We start from the raw sequence: 6,272 nt of genomic DNA on the forward strand, positions 1-6,272 counted from the left end.
TTGAATTTCACTCCCATGACCACTGTTTCCACCAGAATAAGGTAAATGTCCACTTTCCATGGAGGCAGAGTCATTGTCATCTATGATTTGAACATTAAGCCTTGACTGGTTTTCTAGGTTACTTGCACTACCACCAACAAATGCTTTGGGTGTATCAACACCATGTTCATTTGGTTCCTCTATGATGGGAATCTGTTGTTGGTTCTTGGTGAAAAAGTTTCCCATGGGTGAAATAAGGGCATTGGTCACCTAGAAATATGGCTTCTCTTCCTTTATCATTTCATTTTTCAATCATCTCCATCTCAGCAGCTTGAAGGAAGCAAATTACATCATATAACTTGAGTTGTTCAAAATTTGGTTTTTGAAGGATGAATTTGCTTACGGTATACCACTCCTTTGGCATTAAATTTAGTAACTTTGTGGAAAGATCAAAGTCTATCATCACATAATCAGTTGTTCTCAGGTCATTCACAATTTCTAGAAATCTCTCAAGAATTGATTTCAGCTCAAGCTATTGTGGACAGGTCTTTCTCCATCCTTGTACTTGAATCTCTCAAGTTGTAGCTTGAGTCTTTGTTTCTTGATATTTTTCAACTCAGTGTTACCTTCAAACATCTCAAAGATTGCATCATACATAGCCTTAACTGTTGTGTGATGTGCAACCTTGGTTAAGATTTCCCAAGACAATCCCAGCTTGATCATAGCTAAGGCCCTGTCGTCCACCTTCCTCATCCTATCACGCACGACAGTATTAGGGTTTGCACCATCAGCTGCTTGTGGACCATTCTTGATTGAATTCCACATGTCAACATCATTATAGCACACATCAGCCTCGAACAATACTTTCCATTTGGTGATATTTTCTTGTCCGTACAGTCTTGGAATTTTGTTAGTGGAAATTTCTTGCTATTCAAAACCAAACATTTTGGTATGTTGAAAAACATAAACAGATAATAACTAAAATAGAGTAAAAATCGAGTTTTTAAAATAATCAGATCTGAGAATCGAATCTTCAGATAAAGATGCAAACTTTAATTAAAATAGGTAAAAGAAGACACCGGAAATTTGTAGATCTAAAAGAGAATGAAGAACAGAGAAGCTGACGTCATACTTAAACGAAACAGTGTTCTGCTTACATCATCTGTCTTCTTCAGATCTGCAAATAGCAACAATTTCTTCACCCGAACAACAACAAACAAGCTCTGATACCACTTGTCGGTCCCAGATTAATCGCTCACACTCATAATAAAGTCATAACCCACACAATAAATGTGTCGACAAGAGATTTAATGGCGTTTGCTATTTTGGGGAAGAACAATGTTCATTAATGTCAGACTCAGAAACAAACAGAGTTGTTGCTTAAGGATCAATAAATGTAACAAACACAAACAATAACTCAAAATATTTCCATTCATAGAAAAGATTCGTACAAATGTTAATCGATTAGGGTTTCTTGTAAGAAATGTATTATCCATACTAATCCTATAACTACCGTCACACTCAATATCAGAAAATATTCTCTAAGGTCTGAAAAGTGTAATTTGTCTGCCGTCGTGTCTCTCGTTCTAGGCGTGCCCTAAATTATCCTATTTATTGGCCTGCTACCACCTGACAGCTGTCATTCCTTCTAGAAACCCTAATGATTGGTACATAATCAAATTACATATTCAAAAGTATACTAATTGTAAAAACAGGTCTTTTGGGTAGTCTTTGTGTCAATTGTCTTCTTCGAGTAGGCTTTGTTCCTTTCGTCTTTTACGAATAGACCTGGTAACCTTGAAGTGTGTTGGTGAACAGTTCTCCGGGTAGACTTTACTTAGAGTATTTTCCTTAGAATATACTCACCTAGAAGACTTCAATCTTCTTGACCATAGCACACTTTGCTCGATATGGTCCTACGAGCAACTGTTCTTCATGAATCCCTTCAACTCTTTGTTAAATGATAACTTATTAAGAAAACTATAGTGTGCTGGTAACACTGTTTGAACTGTGTTGGTAGCACTGTAGCTTGCTCAGAGTTGAACCTTGCTGGAGAAAGTACTTGGAATATTTCTTGATCACTTTCAACAAGCATGCTTGGACTAGTTTTTATTAATCAAACCTTGCTAGATCTTCCAAATACTTGGCTTCAGAAGCTTGGTTTAGCCAAGAGTTTGCTAGTTAGAAAACTATGCTCGGCTTGAAGAACACCTTTGCTCGATGAAGTGAACCCTGCTCGGATTAACACTTATAAAGACTTCAAGTAGATAACCTTGCCCGATAGAGAAAATACCTTGCTAGGACAAGTAAAACCCTGCTCGGATGTCCAAGTATGCTCGGTTTCCATAGTTTGCCGTTTCAAAGGAGTGTTGAGAAGATTCCAATCTCCCTTAATCATCCTTAAGACATTTCATGTCAAATTCTTGGCTCAACAAGTTTGAAGGATCAATTGCCTTTGGTTGTGATGAAAATGGAGAGAAGATTGTGGGAAAAGGCATTCTCACCAATGGGAAAGTGTCTTTTGACCATGTTTTTCATGTGGAAGGTTTACAATATAATCTTTTGAGCATATCACATATGTGTGATAAGGGTTATAAGGTTGGATTTGATTAATCTCATTGTTTCATCCTGAAACCTAAATTTGTAATTCCTCCTGATATGATTATGAAGAAGGCCCCTAGAAATGGAAATTTGTATGAACTAATGATGAAAGATGCCATTTCTAGAGGTGGAACATGTTTTGTCTCAAAAGCCTCTGAAAATGTAACAAAACTATGGCATCCTGAAACCTAAATTACAAATTTGTTTCATCCTGAAACCTAAATTTGTAATTCCTCCTGATATGATCATGTCAATTTTCTAGAATATGAACAAACTTGTTAAGGGTGAGCATGTCATTGGTTTACCAACAAGAGAGTTCAAATTAGATGATAAATATATTTCTTGTCAAAAGGGGGAAGTAGCACAAATCATCACACATAACAAAATTGATAAAATCAATTGAAAAAATTCTTAAAATGCTTCATATGGATCTCTTTGGTTCAATGAGTGTTCCAAGCATTAGTAAAAAGAGGTATTGTTTGGTGATTATTGATGATTATTTAAGATTTACATGGGTATATTTTCTGAACTCAAAGGATGAAGCTGCTGAAATGATTAAAGGTTGTGTGACAACGACTGAGAACCATTTAGATGCAAGGGTGAAGGTTATGAGAAGTGATAATGGAACCGAGTTCAAGAATGGGACAATGACTGAATTTTATCATGCTAAAGGAATTTTTCAAAAATTTAGTGCCCCTAAAACTCCAGAATAAAATGGGGTTGCAGAAAGAAGAAACAAAACATTAATTGAAGCTGCAATAACCGTGCTTGCAGATGCTTATTTGCTTGTGACATTTTGGGCAGGAGCAATTAACATTGCTTGTTATGTTTAGAACAGAGTCCTTCTTAAGCCAAAGCAAAACTCCCTATGAGTCATGAGATTTTGTATAAAAGGAAGCCCTACATCAAGTTTCTCAAGCCATTTGGTTGCAAGTGCTATTTGTTTAACACTAAAGATTACTTGAACAAGTTTCAATCAAAATCTTTAGATTGTTTCTTTGTTGGATATTCTTCACACTCAAAGGCCTATAGAGTATATGTGAAAGATCATTTTAGTGTGATTGAATCTTCTTATATAATCTTTAATGAAAATCAATTCAATATTGTTGATGGAGAATCATGGTTATTTGATCTGGAGAAGTTAATCAAATCTTTCAAGATTTATCCTGAAGATTTTGATGAGAACTTTTATAAAATTAGTGTCCCTGAAGCTATTTCAGAAAAGAAAGTTTATTTGGACAGGTTATGGTCCAAAGTTGATGATAAGAATCCTGAGTATTCTTTCGACAAGAATGCTTATGAATATGAATATGAATATGAATATAAAGATGAATAGAATAAGCATCTTGATCATTCACAAGATCAAGAAAATATTGTTCTAAATGAAAATCAAACTAATGACCTGCAAGATCAACACCAAACTGAAAGACAATCAAGATTTGAAACTTTGTTTCAAACCTTGAATATGGTAAATGATGTTGCATCTACATCAACTCAGAATGTTGAAGAAGCTACAATGAATAATGAATCATCATACTTAATCATTGAAGAACCTAATACTCAAAATGTGTATGTCACTCAATATCTTGGTTTTGAGGACCCTGAGTATCCAAATAGAGTGTATAAACTAAACAAGGCTCTATATGGATTGCATCAAGTTCTAAAAGCTTGATATGATGAGTTGTCTAATCATCCGCTTGCAAATGGTTTTCAAAGGGGAGCCATTGACAAGATCCTCTTCTACAAGAAAAGAGGAAGAGATTTGCTTCTACTTCAAGTGTATGTTGATGACATCATCTTCGGATCTACAAATGAACTTATGTGTTTAGAGTTTGGAGAAATTATGAAGTCTAAGTATTGTATGAGCTCTATGGGAGAGATGAATTTCTTTCTTGGTTTGCAAGTTCAACAGAATATGGATGGAATATTCATTTATCAATCCAAGTATGTACAAGACATCTTGAACAAGTTCAAATGCAAAGACATGAAGATTGCTTCTAATCTAATAGACACACATGAGAAGATGGTAGTTGATTAAAAGGGGGAGCCTGTAGATGAACATGGATATAGAACTAAGATTGTATTACTGATGTATCTTACTACTTCAAGGCCAGACGCTATGTTTGATGTATGTTTGTGTGCAAGATTCTAAGCAAATCCAAAACTCTCTCATATGAATGCTATCAAGAGAATCTTTAGATATCTGAAAGAAAAGCCTGACTTAGGTATTTGGTATCCCAAGAACCATGCTTTTATTATACTTTCCTACACAGATAGTGACTATGATGGTTGCAACATGAGTAGAAAGTCAACATCTGGTGGTTGTTAATTCTTGAGAGACAAGCTAGTATCATGGCAATGCAAGAAGCAAACAACTATTTCAATCTCCACTGCTGAAGCCGAATAAATTGCTGCCTCTACTTGTTGTGCTCAAGTTCTCTAGATTCAGAATCAACTGCTTGACTATGGTCTGAATTACTTGAACACTCCTATTTTCATTGATAATACTGTTGGACTTTTCATTGTTAAAAATCATGTACAACATTCAAAGACAAAGCGTATTGAAATCAGACACCATTTCGTTAGAGGTTGTAATGAGAAAGGACTAATAGAAATGAAAAGAGTTGACACTAGTAACAACTCGGCTGACTTGTTCACCAAGCCATTGGATAAAACAAGATTTCAGTTTCTATTAAAAGCTTTAGGCATGATCAACTCTGATGAATTCTGATTAATGATATATGCTCAATGTGCTAACTGACTATCTTCTAAAGGGTCTTGAGTGATTTACTTGTGATTTTTGTCAAATTGTGTGATTTTGTTATGATTGAAATGTGCTTAAATGAGTATATTTTACTTAGGTATCTATGATTCTTAGGTATGTTTCTGTGTTTGATCATGATTATCCGATGAATGTTATTACATCTGATTTGAAATATTATCTGCATGCTTATTTGATATCCTGATCATGTATTGATAATCTGCAATGATTGTGTGCTTAGGACAGGATAGACTATGCATGATTTATCTTAAGTATAACTTTATGTTAGTTTGATTGTGTTAATGGCTACCATCATTGCTGATTATGATTGAATATGTTGATGTTTTCTTGTGTTAAAACTTTGCTTTGATTATAAAATTTTGTGCTAAAAATGATCTTTTTAAAAGAAGTTTTCAAAGTAAAATAACTTTTGACAAACTGAGCAGGTTAATGGTGTATAGATATGATAAGACTAATCAGTTCAAGCTTTATATAAGCTTAAAAGGTTTTTCAATGAAAATTGATCCAAGCTTTTTAGAAATGATAGTAGATTGATTATTTATACAATTCATATGAATTTAATAGGCTAGAAAGACTATTAGTGCAGTCATTGATATGCATGGTTGTGACATTCGTGACAAAACAAGGTATACCTTATTCATTACGTAGCGAGTAAACGATAAATCGATTAATTCGTAGCGATTAAACGAGTAACCGATCGGTACTGATTATGTCCCATATATATATATATATATATATATATATATATATATATATATATATATACTGAGGGGTCATATACGAGTTATATAAATATATATTATAGTGGCTAACATATTGATATTTAAGCCCCAGTACGTTTAAAACCATTTAAACGAAAAAGGTTTCGTTTATCGATACGCTATGAGTTTAAAGCAATCGTTAACATCAA

This window comes from Bidens hawaiensis, unplaced genomic scaffold (assembly GCF_021521415.1).
Source record: "Bidens hawaiensis isolate Kalapana, Puna unplaced genomic scaffold, B.hawaiensis_p1.1 tig00000142_1, whole genome shotgun sequence".
Taxonomy (NCBI): domain Eukaryota; kingdom Viridiplantae; phylum Streptophyta; class Magnoliopsida; order Asterales; family Asteraceae; genus Bidens; species Bidens hawaiensis.